Source organism: Bos grunniens, chromosome 21 (genome assembly GCF_055505025.1).
Source record: "Bos grunniens cultivar Pamir isolate PY7600 chromosome 21, Bosgru_T2T1.0, whole genome shotgun sequence".
In the NCBI taxonomy this organism is placed as follows: domain Eukaryota; kingdom Metazoa; phylum Chordata; class Mammalia; order Artiodactyla; family Bovidae; genus Bos; species Bos grunniens.
Genome location: NC_141185.1, coordinates 35,050,705 through 35,074,582, shown reverse-complemented (window position 1 = coordinate 35,074,582; position 23,878 = coordinate 35,050,705). Strand labels below are relative to the sequence as shown.

Sequence of the window (23,878 nt, the reverse complement as noted above, 5' to 3'; positions counted from 1 at the left end):
AAGGGAACAATAGAGGATGAGATGGTTGGATGGCATCACCGACTCAATGCACCTGAGTCTGAGCAAAGTCTAGGAGTTGGTGATGGATAGGGAAGCCTGGCATGCTGCAGTCCATGGATGTGCAAAGAGTTGAACACAACTGAGCAACTGAACTGAACTTGTGGAAATTAATGAAAGCATGGAGACTGAATGTAAACAGTTCTAAAATGTGTCTTTGAGTTTGTTTTTTCACACACAGTATAAGCCCATGGAATCATTTTTTGATTTTAATGATATGTTGTCATTTAACAAACAGAAAACTGTCATTTCTTACAAAATCAAGAACACATTTTTTTTCCTGAAAAAACTGAGATTTAGAAAAAATGACAAACATTTTGGTGTTAACTTTTCCATATGCATTATCAACTAAGACAGTCAATTTTTCTTTCTCTGAAGTAGAGTGAAACAAAGAACAGCGTCAAACACGGGTGGAGTGACAGAGATCCCAAATGAAGAGGGAGGAGGGGATACTTGGTCATGAGAATTTGGAGGCTGCCTTAGAAGGCCACAGTCTTCCCATGAGGTGCAGCGTTAAAGAACCTGCCTGCCAATTAAAGGATACGCAAGAGACGCAGATTTGATGCCTGTGTCAGGAAGATCCCCTGGAGAAGGAAGTACAACCCACTCCAGTATTCTTGCCTGGAGAATTCCATGGACAGAGGAGCCTTGTGGGCTAGAGTCCATGGGGTTGCAAAGAGTCACACATGACTGAGCACACACACATAAACCCTCAGGCCCCCAGGGCTGGAAAGGTTTCAGGAGAAGGTGGGAGAATAAGAAGTTGAAAGTTGTCTCCATCTCTGCTGCTGCTAAGTCGCTTCAGTCGTGTCCGACTCTGTGCCACCCCATAGACAGCCGCCCACCAGGCTCCCCCATCCCTGGGATTCTCAAGGCAAGAACACTGGAGTGGGTTGCCATTTCCTTCTCCAATGTGTGAAAGTGAAAAGTGAAAGTGAAGTCGCTCAGTTGTGTCCGACTCTTCGCGACCCCACGGACTGCAGCCCACCAGGCTCCTCCGTCCATGGGATTTTCCAGGCAAGAGTACTGGAGTGGGATGCCATTGCCTTCTCCGTATTTTTTGATAATGGAAGTAAATCTAGGTACTAGTTGTTGTTCAGTCACTAAGTCATAGGTACTAGTAGCTTAAAAAATTTAACGCTAAAAGAAAATGAATTGTTTGTAGTCAATTTAGATCTAAGTTCACCCTCTTCTCTCTACAAGCACTTTTAAAGTGAGATGCAGTTGAATATAGCATACAGCAATGGAGCCAACAGAAAACGTTATGTGTCTTAGAAAAAATGAAGATTTATTTATTTTTAGAAATCCTACAACACCCAGAAAAGTTACAAGTAGTTTCAACTACTGTGGTTAGAGACCTATTATTAGGATAAAATAATTTATCTTAAGGCTTGGTAAATATAGCACAATAAGTTACAGAATGCTAAAATGAATAAGGGTAACTGAAATCACATTTCTCTGTTGAGAATAATGCTGCATAATGAGGACAAAGAAAAATACATTAAAAGAAAATTATTTTTCATATTTGTTTACTTTTTAGTTTAATGAGATGACTCACTTGCTTGTTTACTTTTAATTTGGTTTAATGAGATGGCTGTAAGAGCAGTCCTTACTCCACCTAAGTAAATTTGGGACCTGAAAGTGCTAGTGAGATCATTTCCAAGACTTAATTGAAGATATTAAGAAGTAACACCTCTGTATGCAAAAGGAAAATAAACTAATGGGGAGATCACTTGATCTTATTAAGGAGAAAGGGTACTATTTCGTGTGTGTGTGTGTGTTTAATGTGGACCATTTTTAAAGTCTTTACTGAACTTGTTACAATACTGCTTCTGTTTTATATTTTAGTTTTTTGGCTGTGAGGCATGTGGGATCTTAGTTCCCCAACCAGGGATCAAACCCTCACTCCCTGCATTATAAGGCAAAATCTTAAAACACTGGACCACCAGGGAAGTCCCAGGTACTATTTTTAAGAGGAAGGACAGCTGTATCTGCTAAGAGGAATGAGAAAGCAGGGAAAACTACATTGTTCTGAATAAAAAAGGTAGAGTTGGAGGGATGGGGTCAGGAGGAGGAGTGGTATTGCTTCTGAGAGTTCAAGAGGCAGAAAAAGGTGTTCAGGAGTCATGTGGGGAAAAGGTGCAAAGGGGGAAGGCAGTGGTAGTCAGAGGAGTTGGAGGTGGGAATGTCATGTCTTTGTTATCTAATATTGCGTACAAACCACTCACATGTAGTATAGTGACATAATCACTTATTAGGCTCCCAGATTCTGAGAGTCAGGTTTGGTTGGACAGTTGCCACTCTGGTCTGTGTGGTTGTGGTCATCTGTAGGCTGGGGCTGTGTTCACTGGAAGCCTGACTGTGCTGGAGGACGTGCGAGCATAGTCAGTATATCAGTGCTGGCTGTTGGCTGGAGGCCTCGTTCGCCACATGGGCCACTCTGTGGAGCTGCTTGAGTGTTTGCATGACATGAAAGTGAAAAGTGAAAGTGAAGTCGCTCAGTCGTGTCTGACTCTTTGTGACCCCATGGACGGTAGCCTACCAGGCTCCGCCAACCATGGAATTTTCCGGGCAAGACTACTGGAGTGGGCTGCCATTTCCTTCTCCAGGGGATCTTCCCAAACTAGGGATCGAACCCGGGTCTCTTGCATTGCAGACAGACGCTTTACCGTCTGAGCTACATGACATAGTAGCTGGTTTTTCCCAGGACAAGCAATCCTAGAGGCCATGGTGGAGCTAAAATGGCTTTTATGACTTAGCCTCAGAAGCAGCACACCAGTACTTTTACTACAGATAGCTCAGAAGCAGCTCCAATTCAGTGTGGGAAGGGAATACACAAGGGCAGAGGTGTGCCCAGAAATATGGATCCTTGCAGGAGGCCACAGGAGGCTGTCTACCACGGGAGGGAACCACAGAGATACTTCATAGGCATTTAGAAGTCAGTTGTACCTGTAGTACCATGTAGCTGTTTCCCAGACTTCTCACCCAATTTTCAGTAAATCTAAAACACTCACGGATGGCTCATGAAGCTGGGTTTGCTTTTGAGGCCGGCTTTAAGTGGGCTGGAGACGAGAAGTGAGACTGCCCACAGTTTTGGCCACATCTCAGTTACATATATATTTTGACATTTTTCCTTACATGAAGTGGTGAGTCTGAATTATATTTGTAGAAATGCTTATAAAAGTGGTGGGAGTATCTGATTTCTTTCTTGTCCTCTTCTAAGTCACAGATCACTTTTGTTGTGTTGCCTGAAACTACAGTGAGAGCATCTAGTTGTTTTCTTTGTCCTGGGCCATGTTCACCTGAAGGTGAAGACATTTTCCTCTATATTTGACCTTTTATATTGAAATCATAAAAGCAGTGGGGGAAAATTCTCTCCAACCCCATTTTGGCCATATTGACATCCTCGGAGAGCCTCTTCTTCCATGAACACTTCCCCTCCCACCTCCTTTCGCTGACATGAGGCGGAGGAGAATTAAGAGACTTGAGGAATCAGAACAAGAGATCTGAAGAGCAAAGGAGGCCGTGTCTTACTGGACAGTGCTCTGTATGGGTGGAACCTCTTTCTCCAGTTCATGTTCGTTCGCTGTTTCATGGGCAGATGATTAATTCTGGAGAATGAGCTGCTAACAAAAATAAAACTAAATAAAGGTAAACGAAGGGGAAACAAGTTTGATGCCATTGTGGAAAGGGCTGGGTGTCTGCCATGACTGTTCCAGGTTTAGTCGAGGATGATTTGTGCAGTTACGGGGCTTTGTAACTGCGCTTGGTGGCACAAAGCTCCGTGAATAGTTTCTCCCCAAACTATTATTGTGAACTGATGAAATGCTTAATAGCGTTTCCCTTTGGAATTCGTTTTAACAGAGCTATTATTGTGATGAGGAGAATGTAGTAAACACATAATCTAATATCCATTTGATTTTCTGCTGAGGAGAATTACTGCAAAGGTACTAGAGCAGTTTGATCATCACAGGGAGACTTATTTTCAGCTTTGTCAAGCTGTGTATTGAGTTGCTTTGCCTTCATTTAAACATTAAGTTCTGAAGTTAATTTCCAGTACATCCAGGGAAAAGACTCCTTGGTGTAAAGCAAAAAGCTACAAAAATGTGGTAAATTTAGTTCCCTCAAAGACTTTGAATTAAATTTAAATTCAATTAACACATTGACTGTCTGCAGGGAGCATGGCACTGTACTAGGTACTAGAATTTGAACTAATGCAGAGGTTCAAGAGGGTTTCCAAGTTAATGTGATGAGTTTGGATAGAGAAAAATCAATCATTTAGACTGCAGTCTTTTTGGAATCTACATTTCCTTGGGTAAATTCTCAAAATACTGTTCAATTTGGGCACTCCCTGGGAATGGCGTGAGGAGAGCAGAAACCATTCTTTCTTGGGCCTTAAATTTAGAATGAAGGAATATTTTGTATTGCTTTAATAAATGGTTTAAATAATAAAAACTTGAGCAAATGATAGCGTTACTTTCAGAAAGACACAAGGAGGACTCCTGCTATACACAGAAGTTAACATTTCAGATTTAGAACATATTTACGCTTTAAAATGTTATTCTAAAAAGTAAGCTGAATAAAGGGTATTTCTTTTAGTATCATCAGGACCCAGGAATGCTTTAGGAGAAGAGCACAGTGAGTCTTAGAACTACTAAAATTTACCAAGAAACGTGCCAAATTTTAGCAAAATAGGTCCACCTAAATGCCTTCAGAGCCCTCCTTACCTGAAAATGTTTTAAACACCTGCAGGTCATTTTTTCCCTGCCAAAATCAGACAGGCTTAAAAAGAAAGCAGATGTGATGAGTCCCTTTCTTGGGATGAAAGCCCATACTTTGCTGCTGACGCCAGCATCTGTCCATAGCCGGTCGCCAGACACTACGCACTGTTTCTTTGTCTCTGTTACGTTCTCTGTCCTGTTGATCCCGTGGGATTCTTTCAAAAGGTTTTAACTTAAGTCAGTATCATTTATTGAAAAGAACTTGCTTTCCCACTATACTCTAGAGGGGCTTTTGTTGTAGATTAGCGGACTATATGTTGGGTTGGCCAAAAGTTCATTTGGGTTTTTCCATAACATCTTAATGGAAAGACCTGAACAAACTTTTTAGTCAACTCAGAGTTTGTGGGTCTGTGGTCTGTATTCTGTTTTGTTTCATTTTCTTGTTAGTCTATTCCTGCATCCATCCTATACCACCTTAATTACTGTGACTTCATTTTAATCCTTGCTACCTGAGAGACCTCTAACAATTTTTCTCAAGGTGGTTTTGAGTATTCTTAGGCCTTTTTAGGTCGATGCAAATTTTACAGCTTATCAGTCTCATCAATGACAATAAAACCCTGGTGGGATTTTAGTTGGAATTGCATTTAATCTATAGAGCAAGTAGAGGAAATCTGAAACTTAACAATAATATCTTCCAATCCACAAACAGGGTACATATTATCATTTACTTAAATAGTTTTCATTTCTCTCATAAATACTTTCTAGATAGAAGTCTTGTACAACTTAGATATATTCCTGGTATTTTGTTTTTTTTTTCCATGCTACTGTGAAGGGTAGAATTTAAAAACTTATTTTCCAGTTCTTGCTCAGAAATGGCAATGCAAAATTTTGTGTATTGACTTTTTGTCTAGAGACTTTTCTAAATTCATTTAATTTTAATATTTTGCATCTACACCCTTTTGGATTTTTCTATGTACAAAACTATGTTGCCTGCAGATAATGGCAATAAATGCTTTCACCTTCTGATCTTGATACCTTTTATTTCTTTTCCTTGCATTTTCCTTCCTGTACCAGCTAGGATCTCCAATTCAAAATTGAGCAAGTGAGGTGGTTGCAAATATGTCCTGCTACTGATTTCAAGGACAATGATTTTAATATATTGTTGTTTTAATGTATTGTTGTTGTTGACATCACTAAGTCATGTCTGACTCTCTTGGGACCCCATGGACTGTAGCCCACCAGGCTCCTCTGTCCATGGGATTTCCCAGGCAAGAATACTGGAGTGGTTTGCCATTTCCTTCTCCACGGGATCTTCCCAACCTGTGTCTCCTGCATTGCCAGATAGATTCTTTACCACTGAGCCACCAGGGAAGCCCCAGGACAATGATTTTAATATTTTACTGTAAAGTATGATGTTTATTCTAACTTTTGTAGATAAGGGGTAATTTTTATGGTATTTATTTCAATTATAGTATCTTCATTTTTTTTCTGCAGGTAATTTTTTTTTTCTTTAGCCTATTTTTCTTCAGTGAAACACTGGGTCCTCCCACACCCTATAACAATCTTATAAAATGCTTCTCAATACAGTTTTTCACATGGTCAAATCTGTCAGTTAATTAGCTCAATCTTTTTTTTTTTTTTTAATCTTCCTGAGGACTGTATTCCTGCTGGTTACTTCTGGTCCTTCCTTTTACCATCATTCTGGGGATTCTCATGCTTTCTCCTGATTTTCAGATAATGCGTCTGGTTCACTGGCTCTCTTTTTTCTTGGCTTCCTCCCTGGTTTCTGTGTAGAATAATTTTAGCAGTTGCCTCTGGGAACCCATGCTCACCAGATAGCCAGTGCCAGGGCAGGTCTGTGGGAGCCTTGCTGGAGAAAGCTGAGTTTACTCTGAGCCAAGGGGCTTTAAGACAGAAAGTGTGGGTGGTGGCGGGAGGTGGAGGGGAATCAGGAAGACACCAAAGAAAAGTGGAAGCTGCCATGCTCAATTCATGACAGTTCTGAGGCTGTTTTGATTTGTACAAAATCTCATCAATACCATATTTGACTTTGTATTTTGTATACCATTTTCCAAAATGGCATAAGCATATTTTAAAAATGAAATTCAAGCAAAGCATTTGTGAAGTTTCTGAAAATCACTATGCTTCTTGAAAGTTTGTAAATAATGAGTTTTCATTCAACAAATAGCTAGCCAGTCTTTTGTGTGCCAGGCATCAATGAAAAACCTGGACATAAATCTCTGTCTTCATGAAGCAAGACTGACAATAAACATGATAAATTAGTTCTATAGAATGACAGATGGTGTGTGAGTGATTTGGAGTTCTGGACAGGATACAAATGCAAAGTGCAATTTAAAATAAGGTGGTGAGGGTGAGCTTCACTAAGGAGGTGATATTTGAGCAGGGATTTGAAGGTGGCAGGTGAGTTAGATATGGATGTATCGTATCTATGGATGGAGAGGAGCACTGCAAGCAGGGGAAGCATGTCTGGCATGTTTGGAAACAGAGGAAGCCAGTGTGGCTGAAACTGAGTGGGCAAGAGCATGCAGTTGTCCAGGTTCCAGAACCATCCACAGATGCTCAAGTCCCTTATATAAAATGGTGTAGTACAGTCAGCCCTCTGCATCAGTGGGTTCTGCATGCAAGAGATGAGGTCAGAGAGGTGATGGGCGGTGACCCCTGTTGAGTCTCACAGGATATCATAAGTACCTGGGCTTTCATTCTGAGTCAAACAGGAACTCTTGGTAGATTTGAAGCAGAGGAATAACATGATCTGACTTGTGTTTTTGGAGGAGGAGATTTCATTTTTTAAAAGTGAAGTATAATTAATTTACAATGTTGTGTTTTGGGTATACAGCAAAGTGATTCATATATATATATATATACACATACATACACACAAATTTATACAGATACAAATATATACAGATTCATATATATACAGATATATATATCCACAAACATACATATAGAAACACAGAGATATGTGTGTGTGTGTGTATATATATATATATAATTCTCTTTCAGATTCCTGTATTTTATAGGTTATTGCAAATAGTAGTGTGTGTTGTTAATCCCAAATTCCTAATTGATCCCTCCTCTCTTTTTGGGAACCATAAGTTCGTGTTCTATGTCTGTGACTCTACTTTTGTTTTGTAAATAATTTCATTTGTATCATTCTTTTTAGATTCCATGTGTGTGATATCATGATATTTGTTTTTCTCTTTCTGATTTACTTCACTCACTATGATAATCTTTAGGTTGGGTCTACTTATGTTGCTGCAAATGGCAATATTTCATTCTTTTTATGGCTGAGTAATATTCCACTGTGTGTGTGTGTGTGTGTGTGTGTATAATCTTATTTATCCATTCATCTGTTCTATTGATGGACATCTGGTTTGCTTCCATGTCTTGGCTGTTGTAAATAGTGCTGCTAAGAACATAGGTGTGTATCTTTTGGGATTCCTGGATCATATGGCTACTATTTTTTGAAGCGATCACTTTGGATGCTGTGTGGATAAAAGCCAATAGGGGTCAAGGGCCAAAAGGTAGATAGGGCTGGTAAGAAGCTACTGAAATAATTCTGATTGGTGGCTCCAATAAAAATGCGTGGCAAAATCCACCACAATATTGGAAAGTAATTAGCCTCCAATGAAAATAAATTAATTTTAAAAAATGGCAGCAGTGCAGGTGATGAGAAGTGGCTGGGTCACCCCCCCAAACTTGGTGGCTTATCATTATCCTTTTCCCTGTGGATTGGCCAGCTGGTTCCTCTGATAGTTTCTTCTGGACTTGCTCAAGTGGGTGCATTCACTAGAAGACTGAGTGGTTTAAAGGTCCAAGACAGTCTTCTTCACTTGTTAAGGATCCTTGATTTTCCTCCACCCGGTTAGTTGCTCATCCTCCAGTACTAAACCAGTCCTCTTATGCAGTGAGGTGGGGGGTTTCAGGGCAGTGTTCCAGAAGAGAGAATGCGGTGCTGCAAAGTCCTCACCTAAAAAGTCTCATAATATCATTTCTGCCACATCCTGTTTTTCCAAACAAGTCACGAGAGCAATCTGGTTATAATGGGTAGGGAAATAGATCCGTCTCTAGATGAGAAAGCAGCAAAGTCACATTGAAAAGGGACCTGCATAGCAGGATAGAAAGAATTTGTATCCATATTTCAGTCTGCCAAAATGCATTTAGTATTTTTGAGTGTAGAGGCTGGGTATGTGATGTAAGAGTAAGAAACACGAAGTGTGGCTCTAAAATTTGGGGTTTAAGCAACAGGCAAAAAGGAGTTGTCACAATGAAGATGGGGGAAGACGGGGTAGATGAAATTTGTGAGAACAGCAGGATCCAGGCAGGGAAACTGGGGGACAGGCTATGTGCATCAGCACTCAGTGTGCAGTTCCATATGAAGCCAGATTCTGTCTGAGGCAGGATCTCCTGCCCTAGGCAAGGACTAGCTTTCGAGATGGGGAGTCTGAGCAGGAAGAGGATCATTCGTGGGTAGCGTTAGCTCAGTGAAAAGAGGGCAAGAGAAGACCTCTGCATGGAAAGTGAACCCTGATGTAGAGATGGTTTCCTGAGTGTGGACAGGAAGAAGTAAATAGGCCACAGGCAGGTTCCAGGAGGGAGTTTCGCAAGACAGCCTACGGGCCCAGTGCTGCAGAAGTGGACAGAACAGCCTTGAGGGAAAATTGAGAGGAGTGCTCAGATAACCACTCCTTGGAAATAAGAATCAATACTTGTCATGTTCACCCCACACTATTGTTCCCCTGTGGATCCAGAGTTCTTAATGAAAAGATAGAGACGAGAGTGTGATTCTTGTTGTTCAGTTGCTCAGTTGTGTCTGACTTTTAGCGACCCCATGGACTGCAGCACGCCAGGCTTCCCTGTCCTTCACCATCTCCTGGAGCTTGCTCACTGCCAAGCTCAGGTCTACAACAAAGCTGCTCTTGAATCTTTTAAATGTGGAAAATGATCCACAATTTAAAGCCAACTTCTTTTTCTTTGTTTGAGTGGGGAGAAGTCTCATAGAAGAATATCCGATTCTGTCCTAGGCATAAAAGGACTATCAATTGTACCCAAGAAAGAATTTTGAGAAGATGTGCACTCTATCCGGGCTTCCTTATGAAACTTTATGGCAAACCTCTGTGTGTGTGAGGGGTGTGTAAGTTGTGCCTGTATGTATCTGTAAGTATGTTTATATATTTCGTATTGGCAACAGTTATTAGGTCAATGACTCAGATGGTGAAGAGAGAGAAATGTGCTGATCCCCAGGCTGGTGCACATTTGGCTACATTTTACAGCATTCCATGCTGTAAAGCATTCCTGCTTCTCAGGTGGCGTTGGTGGTAAAGAAACGGCTTGCCAATGCAGGAGACATAAGAGACGCAGGTTCAATCCCTGGGTTGGTAAGGTCCCCTGGAGGAGGGCATGGTGACACACTCCAATATTCTTGGTGGGAGAATCCCATGGACAGAGGAGCCTGGTAGGCTACAGTCCATGGGGTCGCACAGAGTCGGCCACTACTGAAGCGACTTAGCACCCACGCATGCACGCATTCTATAAAAGATGGACTGCATCTCTGCTAGCTTGCTTTACAGTCCACCCAAGAGTAGGGGGACAAATTCTATGACCTTTGAAAGTCAATTTTCATCCCAAGATTTTACATTCCAATTACGTCTGATAGACTATTTAAATAAATGATGGTTTTTCTATTAGAAAAGAAAATTGACTGGAATTCATTCTGTTTGAGCTGCAAAAATTCGAAAATAGGTCAACTCTTAATTATCCAGGGTAATAGGGAACATCTTGAATGGATTATCCTAAACCACAGGTAATTAACAAAATGTGCAAATTAGGCACTGATTCATAGCATTCATTAAAATTCCCATTTAAGCTACTACTTTAAGCAGCATATATTTGTAGATGAGCAAATCAACATGGTAAAAATAATTTTAAGATGGAAACAGGCTTTTTATTTTTTAAGGTAGAGTTGAAAATATATCCTGACAGACTGGATGATCTGAAATGTTTTGTCTTTTGAGATTCAAAACATTTATCTAGAGTTCCAGAGGCCGTTTGGCAGGTTTTATGATCTCATATTTGTAAAAGTTGGGGAGAGATTGATATTTTACAACTCCTGGAAAATCTGCCTGGTGGCCCAGTGCCCTGAAACCACACTCTGCATGTTGGTGATCAGGCCTGTGAGGCCATCTCTTCTCCTCCCCCAACACGTCCATGGATGAGCTAATAGCAGAACAAAGGCTGGAACAAGTGGGGAAATGAGGAGAAACTAGAGACATGCATACTAATAGCAGGGGTCCTCAGCCTCCAGGATCTAATGCCTGATGATCTGAGGTGGAGCTGATGTAATAATAATAGAAATAAAGTGCTCAATAAACATAATGCACTTGAATCATCCTGAAACCACCTCCCCTACCCCCAGTCCTGTAGTAGTCTTCATTTTAAACAAAACAAAACAAAAAAGCCCATCTAGTCTAGAAAGATCTGTAATTCTGCCAAATTAAATCTCTTAAATTACTGTTAAATCTCTTTAAGTACTTTTTGTTATTCTAACATTATTTACTGATCTAATCCATGATATTAGTGGTTTTGTTGATGCGGATGATAATTTATTGAAACCTAGACTGTGCCCAGTATGACACAAGGGCCCCTTGCTGACGTTATCTCCTCCCTTACTTACAACAGCCCTGTGCAGTGAGAATTACTCTCATTGTACAGCTGATTGGTGGAAATGTTCATGATAGCATGTAGGAGATCTGGGCTTTAAACCAGGGCCTGACGGTCTGATGCTGAAGCCCATGCTCCTCCCATTGGGCCCGTGGATTTCAAAGCATGCTCCTCTGTCTTGGCCCCTCTCCCCTCATCTTTCAGCCCCCATTTTCCCCTGACCATCCAAGTGTGCATCTCCTGGGAACTTGTTGAAAATTTAAATTCGTAGGCCTAACCCTAGACTTTGTGAATCATAAGCTCTGTGGTGGGGGCCCAGCAATCTGTTTCATGAGTCGTCGTTCACAGGATGTTTTGAAGCCTGCTCAAATTTGAGAACCACTGTACTATGCCATGTGTCCTTATTATGAGACCTTTATTATTTTTAACCAGAGACGTGGAATTAATTGCAACTGTTGTTAGATGAAGAGGGAGATCAACAGTCTAATTAAATTGGACGTTTTAACTGGACTTTGTTTCCAATTTCTTCCACTGTCAAGTTTTCTTACTTAAAGCAGCCGAGAAAATCTTCCAAGTCAAAATCATTCAAGGAGAATCTTGTATAGTCTAAATCCGTGGTCTTCAAAGAGGACCACATGCAATCCCAGGGGTGGGCAAGACTGTTCACTGGGCTGTAGGAAGAAACTACTAGGATTTGTATTTATATTAATTTTTCCCTAAAAATAAGAGCAAAATAAAATGTATTAATATTTACTAGGGATTTTCCAGGTGGCTTAAGTAGTAAAGAATCCATCTGTCAGTGTAAGAGATGCAAGTTCAATCCTTGGTTTGGGAAAATTCCCTAGAAAAGGAGATGGCAACCCACTCCAGTATTCTTGCCTGGGAAATCCCACGGACAGATGAGCCTGGTGGGCTGCAGTCCACGGTCACAAAAGGTTGGACATGACTGAGCATGCACTCAAATACTTTCTATGGGTCCAGAGTAACACATGAATTTCTGTATGTGTGCATGTACACACAGGCCCCCTGCCTTGTGTCCTGGCTGTCACACTTTGGCTCACCTTTGTACTCTAGCTGCTGTGTGGCAACCAGCTGTGTACAGGCATCACCTGTCAACCCCATGCTTCAGTGGTATCCCTCTCTCACCTACAGCTCTGGGCATTTTCTACCTCTGTCCAGCCATCCTGATGCATGCACAGATCTGGAAGTGTAAGCTAATTGACTCATTGTAAGCCAGGAGCCAGTGGATAAATGCTTGCCTTTTCCATGTCCCAGATGAACCATCCTGAAGTACATTTTGCGTGACTTCTCATGGAATCCCTGTGTGGCCATCCTCACTGATGTTCAATACTAACCAGCCTAGTTGTGCTTCTTTGCCTCTGATTCCTCCATCTCTTCCTTTATTTGGCTCTCACTCCTGTTCCCTTTGGTGGGATCATTTCTGGAAACAAACTCCCTACATTGTCTTACAGATGATTTTCGAGAAGAAACCATGCTAAGTAGGGTGCACGGTAAAACACCGTGATGAAGAATATAAGAAACATTTTGGAGATGACTGGTTTAAAGCTTTAATTCTCAACAACTTCTTTTCTTATTTGTAAATAAATGAGCCTGTCAGTTGATATTCTAATGCTTGTATATGTGCTACATCTTGATGCATGTTTGCTGTTTTCATGGGCATATTACCTATCATATAACTCTACCTCATCTTTTTGTACTCTAGGAAACATATTAGATAGAAATCAGTAAGGGTATATTTATTATGTAATATTCTTAATTTACTCCAGTTAATAGATAGAGCCAATCATGTGTAGGCTTTAGTACTTTGTCATTAATATCAAATTTTTTTAACACCTCAATGGCTGCTTGTAATGCACAGATGTCCTGCAATCTTTTGGTTGAAATCCCTGTTGAAGGCCAAAAGACCTGGGTTTAGAACCTTTAACTTTATTCCTAAAAGTAATTTTGTATGTTTATGTAATTTAAGTCATTTATTTGTAAACTGTTACATCTTTATGCTAGAGGATAAGGTAAGACCTTTTTACCATTTTATTTCTTGCTCAAAAATAGCTCAGGGATGTTATGAGAAGGGCACCTCATTTCTTTTTTTTTCCTACAAAACTCATAACCTTAGTCTAGTCATAAAAAAAAAATCAGACAAAACATCAGACAACCCAAACTAGGGACACTCTACAAAATACCTGTCTGGTACTCTTCAAATTGTCAAGATCGTGAGCAAGAAGAGACCAAGTAATTGTCTAAATGCACTGTGGTATACTGGATTGGGTCCTAGAACAGACAAAGAATTCCAGTGGAAAAATTAGGGAAATAAAGTCTATACTTAATAGCATTCTGCCAATATTAATTTCTTAATTTTCACAAATACACCTTGGTTTTGTAAGATAACATTAGAGGGAGCTGGATGAAGGGTATATGGGAATACTCTGTACTGTCTTTGTAACTTCTCTGTCAATCTAAAATTTAAAAAAAATTCAAATTTTTATACACTTTTTAAAAGTTTCTTTGCATTTACAGCTCTTACAAAATATTCGCTATATTCCCTGTGTTGTACGGTATATCCTTGAGCCTACAGTACACACGATACTTTGTGCCTCCCACTACCCTGCCTCTGTTTTGCCCCTCCCCCTACTGATAACCACTGGTTTGTTCTCCATATCTGCTTTTTTGTTATAGTCACTAATTTATATTTTTTGGATTCCACATATAAGGATATCATACAGTATTTGTCTTTCTATGTCTGACTTACTTCACTTAACATAATGCCCTTCAAGTCCATCCATGTTGCTGAGAATGGCAAAATTTCATTCTTTTTTATCGCTAAGTGCTATTTCATTGTGTGTACGTGTGTGTGTGTACTCACACACCATGTCTTCTTTATCCATCCATGTGTTGTTGGACATTTAGATTGTTTCTTAAAGTTTATTTAAAGTAAATACAGAAACAAAGGAGAGGGCAATGGCACCCCACTCCAGTACTCCTGCCTGGAAAATCCCATGGATGGAGGAGCCTGGTAGGCTGCCGTCCATGGGGTCGCTGAGGGTCAGACACGACTGAGCGACTTCACTTTCACTTTTCACTTTCATGCATTGGAGAGGGAAATGGCAACCCACTCCGGTGTTCTTGCCTGGAGAATCCCGGGGACGGGGGAGCCTGGTGGGCTGCCGTCTATGGGGTCTCACAGAGTCGGACACGACTGAAGCGACTTAGCAGCAGCAGCAGAGAAACTGGCTCATGTGGGCAGAATCTTGCCTCCAGGTCACAGTGAGGGAATCCTTAAGGAAACATGATCTGTGAAAGTGAAAGTGTTTGCACAGAGAAGTGATATCTACCCAGGCAAATGGAAGTGTTCCATAATTTGTGCTATTAAGGCCCCAAACCTCCTTTCTCCCCTCATTTAGAGACATTTTGATACCGAATTACTGAATTACATTCAAGATGCCACTTGGCATTGCCAACGAATCTAGTCCTGTTTCTTCAGGGCATTAAATGGTGGGGTGATTGTCTTTTTAATTATCTTTCTATTAGTAACTCTCAGTAAGTATACTTCTGCTGTTGCCTTTGGGGTGCCAAGCATTGGAGAAATGTAGCCCTAACTCTAAAAAAGGAAGCCCTATTTTTGGATCAAGCATTTAATAAGTAAGAATTCAGCAAAGCTGCAGAATCTGCCCTTGAGAACCCCTGACAACTAAATATTCTGTTTTCAACTGATAATCATGCTGTCAGTTAAGCATTTTGCATTTTAAAAACAGCTGGATATATTTTTTTTCTCTATGAGAGTTGGATTCAGAAACTTTTTAAAAGTTGGCTTGCCACATACCAGGAGGCATGAACAGTCACCAAACTGTTGTTTGGTAACTACCTCTTCTGCCTGAATTAAAGGGTATATGTATCTCATGTGAATCATTGCACCTCTCATGAGCTCTGCCAGCTGTATTTTTTGACTCATTTCATATTAAATCCAAATATAGGCTTAAAACCCTTTTGGGGTCATACTTAATAATCACAAAAGCAACATTTCTGAATCATGAAATTAGGTTAAATGGGAGATCAAACTTGGTTCAAATGAAAGGTGTTTTCCTTTTTAATCCTTCTTTTAGAAACCTGGCTGTGATAAATGCCAAGCAAGTCTTTGCCAGTTCACAGCAGTAAGAGCACAGAGGTGCCATGTTAGTATAATGTGATCATTATGTCATGGGACTAGAGGTATATAAATAAATCTGTCAGAGGTATGTAAATAAATCTGTCAAAATTTATCCATCCTTAGGTGACAAAATTTGGTGCCAGCTGATTTGTTTTCCCTTCTCTATCACAAAATTGATAGCAAAGTTTGAATGGAACTTGATTGTGGTCAGTTTTTTAAAGATAGAATTATGGAGAAGAAATATCTTTTAAATCAGAATTCTGATTTCTTTCAGATAGAACCGAAACTGAACTAGGAAAAAAAAGCTATGAAATCTTGCCAATGATAACTTGTCTTTTTATTTTATTTTTATTTATTTTTATTTTGGAGTGTATTTGATCCACATTGCTGTGTTAGTTTCAGATATACAGCAAAGTGATTTACTTATACATACATCTATTCTTTTTCGGATTCTTCTCCCATATAGGTTATTACAGAGTATTGAGTAGAGGTCCCTGCACTGTACAATATGTCCTTGTTGATATAAATTTTATTTTTAATATCGGGTTGGCCAAAAAGTTCATTTACAACAGCTTACAGAAAAACCTGAATGAACTTTTTGGCCAACCCAATATTCAGTGAATCTTTGAAAATAGCACAATGATGTTTGAGGTTTTGACTTATGGAAATCAAGAGTGGAGCTGCTCTGTTGCAGGATGAGATGAAAATGGCTACTGGAAATTGCCCCACACAGCCCACCATGCTAAAGCCTGTGTCTCTCACATCTCATCACTGCTGAGAGACAGATTGGAGTCATGGGTGCAGCGGTGGATGAGTGAGACTCCTCGCTCACCATCCAGGAAGCACATCTCAGATGACTTGTCATATGTATAGACACACTCAGGAAGTGATTGGACAAGTAGATATAAAAAGGAATCCAGTTGCTGGTACTAGTGATGGAAAAGCAAGTTTAGAAGTTGGAGGAAAACAACTGTGAAAATGAGTAGGTGTGACGATCTCAAGTTTCAACCCTGACAAATGGTAAGAACTTCCTCTTCAGAACATGAAATGGTAGAATAGGATTTCCTTTGTTGTCTAAGAAGACTACCAGTTGATTAGTAAGCATATATGGAACTGCTCATGATGGGTTTAGCAGACTCTAGATGCCAAGGAGCAAGGGAGAGAATGACCAGAGATGATACCCATCATTAAAGGTCTTTAGGCCTCTTGGGGGAGACAAGTAATCTAGAGGAAATAATTCAGGTACAGTAACTGGGCTATTGGAAGAGGCCAGCCAGGAAGATGCACTGGATTAGGGGTCAGAAGAGGTGAGTGCCACCTCTTACAATCATCCCTCTTCAGTACTTCAAGAGGTAAAAGGGCTCCAGCAACATGGGCCCCAGTTTAAACACAAGCCCCTCACATATCGAGTGATGATAATGTATTGGTTAGACAAGGATACCTCTCAGAGTGATAGGGGGTTTCATGAATAATTATTCCAAGACAACTAGAATAATGGGGACTGTCCTGGGCAAACCAGGAGGCAAAGTCATCCTGATTCCAATACTTCTGGGCCCCTGGTTGATCCTTTTCATAGATTTTTTTTCCCAGTGAAAATTTTTTGTCCTTGTAGCACATGTATGGTTCTGTTTGGAATACACGAGTATACGTATCCTCATGTTGAGGATGAAGGATTCTCATGTATTAAAAATAGACAATCTGGTTGCCCTGCCCTCACCCCCTTACCACATGTGTGTGCATGCACACCCACACACACTCTTCATGTAAAACCTATCTACTTTCCTGGACCAGATGGAGTTCAAGTTCTCTCTCTCCTTTTCCAAGTCTTGTGGTTCTTCTTTTCTCTCACAAGCATTTAGCATATGTTACTCCATGTTACTCTTTTTTAAAGTTTCATATCTTCACTGCTCATATATAAACTATGTGCATTATAGTTTATATTCAAATATACATGAATATAGTCCTTGCTTATATGTAAGAAAATAAAGCTGAAAAGAAAACCCAGCAATCCCCAGAAAGATACTTTGATCCAAGCAAAGTCTTCTGGTTACTTTCAAATGCTCCTGCCTTCACAGCATCTGGGCAGCCCATTTTAAATAATCACTGGTGTAGATTCAAATAAAATAAATCCAAGGAACTCACCTTTTAGCTTTTATGTTGATGACAGTACCCTTATCTGTAAATACCAGTGTGCTTACTCGGCACATAGATATGTGCAGAATATGCGTACAGCATTCTGTGTACAATGTGCACATAGCTTATGTATGAGCAATGAAGATATGAAACTTTAAAAAAGAGTAACGTGGAGTAGCATATGCTAAATACTTATTGGAGAAAACAAGAGCCACAGGACCTGGAAAAGGAGAGAGAGCTTGAATTTCATCTGGTCCAGGAAAGCAGATAGGGTTTACATGGAGTGAGTGTGTGTGTGCTTGCACGCGTGGCAGGGGGTTGAGGGCAGGGCAACCAGGTTGTCTATTTTTCAGTTAATACATGAGGACATGAAAAATTTTGTTCTCTAATTTTGACTTGCCAAGTTCTATAAAACTTGAATCATCTTTTCTGCTTGTATTACCTCAGAATGTGAAGGTTCAATCTGTAAGACAGATGTGATTAAAACTCCATTCACTTCAGGGGTGTGTCACTCATATAAGTAAGTGTGCTTGAAGACAGTTGAGGGGAAATGCCTTTGTCTAAATGGTGCTCGGGCATAGCACAGGGGTCTTGCTGAAGCACTTTATTTCAAGGTAAATTTGTAGAAAAGCTTCATTTGTGAATGTGTTTTGTAGTAAATCCACAGCCAACTGCAGATTTATGGGCATCATTATCCTGCTGTACAGATAGCTCCGCCGTTGAATTTAATGAGCTGAAATAGGTGAACAGTTCATTCTAATCTGCTGGTGCCTGGGACTCCTATAGTCCCTGGAATTGTAGAACATATGTCCTTCTCTTGTTTCAAAAACCAAAGGTGTCTTTCTGATAAACAAGTCTCTCTTGAGGGTAATAACATAAGAAGTCATTTTGAAGACGTTTCCTTTGGTGCATGGATTGGATGCTAACCTGAAGCAGCTACCTGTTGCGAACCTGAGAGGTGATTTGTCAAACCCAAGATCCATGGCAGATTTGCTTTAAGTGATTCTTGTTCCTTTGCATGAATTTATTACCTTGAATACCTTAGATTCTCTCATCCACATTTCCTTTACCTTTAGGAACAAACATCGGCAAGAAAATTCTGTAGTCCTAACGTGATAGCTCTGAGCTGATTCAGTTGTGTCTATTCATAATTAGATAAAATGCTCATGAAAGACATTTCTAAAACCTAACTGGAAGTTCCACCATATTTTTAAACTGCTAATAAGTGAATTCAGGTAAAGAAGTATAGAGAATAAAACTATTAAGGGCTCTATTAGAAGCTCTGAAATTGCACAAGGCTGTGTTTATACATAGAAAGCATATTGGTAAAGTAAAATAATTGGTATATTTCAACATTGGTGCTCCTGGCATTTTGACTGGGATATTGTGTATATACGTACACATACACACACCTGTCTAGCTATTGCAAGACTTTTTGAATCACTGAACTCCACATCATAGATGCCAGGAATATACCCCAATTGTTGCAGTCAGCCAAACCATCCGAACACAGTTCTCCAAATGACTCTTAAAGTATTAATCACTGTAGATGGGAAAAGAGTAAACACTAACTCACTCAGTCATGTCCGACTGCATCCCAGACTGTAGCCTGCCGGGCTCCTCTGTCCCTGGGATTTTTCAGGCAATGATACTAGGTGGATTGCCATTGGATCTTCCTGACCGAGGGATCGAACCTGCATCTTCTGCCTTGGCAGGCAGATTCTTTACCACTGAGTGACCTGGGAAGCCCCCCAAACACTGCCTACATATAACAAATTTCCTATTTGAAAAGTTTGTTTTCAAAGGTGATCTTGGTGGGTTAAAATGTGGAACCCACTTTTCTCTAATTTATGTAGAATTCTAATTATAACTCTATAGTTTATGTAATGAAAGATATAAATGATGACTATGTCCCTAGGCAGCTAATAACTTGCCTGGCTTCCTGGACTTGTATCCACAACTCCTACCCCCAAGGTCTTGGACTAAAGCCACTTAATTCCAACATTTAGATCTTTTCTTAAATTAGATTCTAAAATTAGATGTTTCTTAAAGTCTCTTTGAACAAGGAAACTCTAAGGAGTTATATATTTCAGGAGTCTATTAAATTAGAACTAGATTTTGGTCCGATCAAAACTTGTTACGGGCTCCAGGGAGCTGGTTCTTCTTTCCTGCCAGTTGCTGACATGATCCCTGTCTGGCGCTTGGGTGCTTTCTCTCCTGTCTCGCTGCACTATTTGCTGCCAGTGCTGGAAGCCTGGGTTCTAGTTCCCACTGGCAGATGCGGCCATTTGTTTGCTATCAAACATCACCTGGACATCTGGTTATTCCTACTTCTAGGCTGAAGATACCACATCCACAGGCTTAATATTTCTTCCTAAAGATTGTTTGAGTGCTTCCACTTTCCTCTATTATTCTGAGAGGTCTCAGCCCCTGCCTATTCTAGGATAGGCTTGCCTGAGCACTGGGCTCCCCAGCTGTCTCATTCTACAGTCGATGTGATGCAGCCAGAATTGGGGACCAGGCTGTAAGAAACAGGGAAGCAAGGCTGTTGCTGTGCAGTAATTAAACCAAACTAAAAACAAATTGAATAAGAAATACTTGCTTAATATTTAAAGCTGGTGCTTAAAGTGAAGTAGTTTTTTTTTTTTTTTTCAAAGTAATCTTGATGAAAGGAAAAGAGGACATACATGGAAATTATTTAAAAATTTTGAATTATCTGAGCCTTTAAGGCAAGTTCTTCAGAAATGATGGCAATGACTGTTATGGTTAATTTCCCTTCAGAACTTTGGGATTTACTCTTCCTTGATATGGAAATATCATTAACACTACACTTAGGCTGATCAACTGTAATTAAGATAATTCTTTGCCTTACAAATGAAAAGATTTCCCCCGCTCTAGGATAATTTGGCAAAAAAAGAGTAGTGAATAGAATGAAGAAAAGCATTAAAAATAAATGTGTATGCATGAGTAAGCAAAACCATAAGGACCTGATGGGAATAGCAGATCATGCACTTAAATGTTTATTATTTGGGAAGAGGAAACATTTTGTTTACTTAATATATGCTTGCATTACAGAAATCAAAATCAAAAGACAAAACATAAATAACTAAACAATTAGAAGTGACTCCTTTACGCCTATTTACTCCTGCTGAGCCAGTTGTCTTCCCCAGAACAGCAAATGTTAGACTTCTTGTATATCTTTACAGATAAATTGTATGCATATACTAGCATTTGTAGGCATGCATGAATTAACACATATACATAATAATCTATGAATTAAATATGTACATAATTTGTGCTCAATGGGTATTGATGTTGGCCTGCATGAATTAACATATACATATACATATATAATCTATGAATTAAATATGTGGATAAATTTGTGTTTAATAGGTATTGATGTCTCTAAGGACTGGAAGGCTTTTGTCAAGATAGTAAAAGTAATGAGGTTAGGCTTAATTGTAAACCTTGTTAGACACCTTTCTTTACAGTCCATCTTTCAGTCCCACGCTATCCTTATTGTAGACAACGTCAATAAAGGGATGGTTCTGTTGACATTATCTATGTCTGCCTGTTCCCTCTGGAGAGACAGCTGCCTACTGATATAGAGCCTTTGCTGTCCTTGGCCACACATTTCCTGATCAGCTTGATTTTTTTTTTTTTTTTTTTTGCTGCATTGGGTCTTCGTTGCACCATGTGGTCTCTTTGTTGCCGTGTGTGGGGTTTCTCTAGTTGCGATGCAGGGGCTTAGTCATTCTGAAACATACAGGATCTTAATTCCCCAACTGAGGATCAAACCCACATCCCTTGCATTGGAAGGCAGATTCTTAACCACTGGACCACCAGGGAAGTTCCTTAATGAGTCTGATTTAAACCAGTTTTCCTCTGATTTCAGTACAGCAGTTATCCTGTGATTTCTCCTCCCCATCCCCCTCAAAATTCTCTCCACTGTTCTCTTGGGTTGGACGTATTGTTTCCTATGTTTTGTATATTCCTCTTACTTTACTTCCTCATTTTGGTGCAATACACTGACCAGTGACTTCCCAAGAAGGGATGTGTGCCAGATGATTTTGGTAGATTTGACATCTTGTATCTCTGCATATGTCTTTAGTTTACTTTTCCACCTAACTTGTGTGAATCTGTGTTGGAAGTTATTTCCTTCAGAATTTTGAAGATGTTCTATTATCTTCTATCTTCTAGTATTTCTGATGAGTCCCTTTTTAACTCCAGGAAGCTTTTAGGATCTTCTGTATCCTTGGTGTTTTGAAAGGAAGACAGTGATGTGCCTTACTGTGAGTATTTTTCCATCTATTGTGTTGAACATTTGATGACTCCCTTCAACCTAGAAACTCAAGTCTATTAGTCCTAGGGAATTTTCATGAATGATTTCATTTATGATACCTTCCCCTATTTTTTCCTCTCTGGAACTCTTACTCAGACTATGCTAATATTTGGCTATTACATTAGCTATATTTGTTTAATATTTTTCCTCTCTCCTATTTCCATCTCTTTACTTTTCTACTCTTCCTATGTGATTTTCTCCAGTGTGTCTTCTAATTATCCTATTGATTTAAATTTTTTTTGTTACTTTTTAATTTCCAAGAGCAGGATACTTCATGGATGTAATATCTGCTTATGGTTCTGAGGCTATTAACCATAGATTGTTATTAACTTTTTTTCTCTCTGAAAAAAATCTCTTTATTTTTTTCCAATTTGTGTTTGTCTCTCTCTTCCTTGTTAACTGATTTTTATCATATGTTCACTGATCCTTGGTTGTCTACTCAGGATTAAAACTGAGCCTACAGCTCTTGAACGAATGGGACTTTGAGTTTCAATGTAGGCTGCTGCTGTTGCTGCTGCTAAGTCACTTCAGTCATGTCCGACTCTGTGCGACCCCATAGACGGCAGCCCACCAGGCTCCCCCGTCCCTGGGATTCTCCAGGCAAGATTTGACACTTATTTCCTCGCTATCTTGTTCTCTGATGTTACCCAGAGAAGTTGGCCCTGCTTGCCGCCTGCTTGGGGACTAGAGGTTTGGCCCCCAAAGTTGTGGGAAAGTAAAGCCTGGGGGTGAAGTTCTCAGCATCTAGGACAAAGAATTCTGTATGCTTTGGTACCTTCAGTTCAGTTCAGTTCGGTTTAGTCGCTCAGTCGTGTCCGACTCTTTGCGACCCATGAATCACACAGCACGCCAGGCCTCCCTGTCCATCACCAACTCCTGGAGTTCACTCAGACTCACGTCCATCGAGTCAGTGATGCCATCCAGCCATCTCATCCTCTGTCGTCCCCTTCTCCTCCTGCCCCCAATCCCTCCCAGCATCAGAGGCTTTTCCAATGAGTCAACTCTTCGCATGAGGTGGCCAAAGTACTGGAGTTTCAGCTTTAGCATCATTCCTTCCAAAGAAATCCTAGGGCTGATCTCCTTTAGACTGGACTGGTTGGATCTCCTTGCAGTCCAAGGGACTCTCAAGAGTCTTCTCCAACACCACAGTTCAAAAGCATCAATTCTTCGGCACTCAGCTTTCTTCACAGTCCAACTCTCACATCCATACATGACCACTGGAAAAACCAAAGCCTTGACTAGATGGACCTTTGTTATACTTTTTATATGGTTCCTAATGCCTCAACTGTGCTGCAGTCGGTCCAAGGTTCAGAAACCCCGTTTTACTCTCTTGAAGATGAAACTTGAGGATTCTTCTGGTATTAGGAAGAGATAGTTATCTGTCAGCATGCTGTGGAAAAAGGGTCTAATTGCCACTCAAACAGCTGTAATAAAATTTTCCTCATTTTAGCCTGTGTCTCCATCACTCACAGTTTGAGCTGTAGCTGGAATTTACAATGCATATTATGTTATTTATCAGCTTTCCCTACTGTTGACTTCAGATTCTCCTGCCTTGGGCCTGTAAGTTTTGTCTCATGATCTGTGTTTCATCTTCTCAAATTATGTTACTGTTTTCTACAGTACTTCCCATCCTTGTGGATTTATGTCTTTAAAAAAAAAAAATCCCTTTACTGTAGGGATTTTTACTGTAGTTAAATGGGGTTGGATGAGGAATTGGAATTGTATGTATGTATTAAACCTTCCATTGTATGTATGTATTAAACCTTCCATCTTCCAGGG

General features: G+C 40.1%; 1 long non-coding RNA gene across 4 annotated transcripts in view; it reads left to right on the top strand.

The window, feature by feature from the left end:
• LOC147349349 (uncharacterized) overlaps window positions 1-23,878 on the top strand; it is a 368,020-nt gene that overhangs the window by 77,603 nt on the left and 266,539 nt on the right. The gene's annotated exons all lie outside the window — the stretch shown is intronic.